The sequence below is a fragment of the Physeter macrocephalus genome, chromosome 21 (assembly GCF_002837175.3).
Source record: "Physeter macrocephalus isolate SW-GA chromosome 21, ASM283717v5, whole genome shotgun sequence".
Taxonomy (NCBI): domain Eukaryota; kingdom Metazoa; phylum Chordata; class Mammalia; order Artiodactyla; family Physeteridae; genus Physeter; species Physeter macrocephalus.
Window position 1 is genome coordinate 68,228,026 of NC_041234.1, and position 601 is coordinate 68,228,626.

Below are 601 nucleotides of genomic sequence, written 5' to 3' on the forward strand. Positions count from 1 at the left end.
TATTTGTTTTTCTCCTTCTGACTCACTTCACTCTGTATGACAGACTTCAGGTCCATCCACCTCACTAAAAATAACTCAATTTTGTTTCCTTTTATGGCTGAGTAATATTCCATTGTATATATGTGCCACATATTCTTTATCCATTCATCTGTTGATGGACACGTAGGTTGCTTCCATGTCCTGGCTATTGTAAATACAGCTGCAATGAACATTGTGGTACATGACTCTTTTGGAATTATGGTTTTCTCAGGGTATACGCCCAGTAGTGGGATTTCTGGGTCGTATGATCATTCTATTTGTAGTTTTTAAAGGAACGTCCATACTGTTCTCCATAGTGGCTGTATCAATTTACATTCCCACCAACAGTGCAAGAGTGTTCCCTTTTCATTTATTTATTTATTTTTTTTTGTGGTATGCGGGCCTCCCTCTGTTGTGGCCTCTCCCGTTGCGGAGCACAGGCTCCGGACGCGCAGGCCCAGCGGCCATGGCTCACGGGCCCAGCCGCTCCGCGGCATGTGGGATCCTCCCAGACCGGGGCGCGAACCCGGTACCCCTGCATCGGCAGGCGGACGCGCAACCACTGCGCCACCAGGGAAGCCCC

The 601-nt window shown here is 48.3% G+C and overlaps 1 protein-coding gene across 7 annotated transcripts in view; it reads left to right on the top strand.

Moving 5' to 3' along the window:
* PCDH11X (protocadherin 11 X-linked) overlaps nt 1-601 on the top strand; it is a 728,057-nt gene that overhangs the window by 23,335 nt on the left and 704,121 nt on the right. The gene's annotated exons all lie outside the window — the stretch shown is intronic.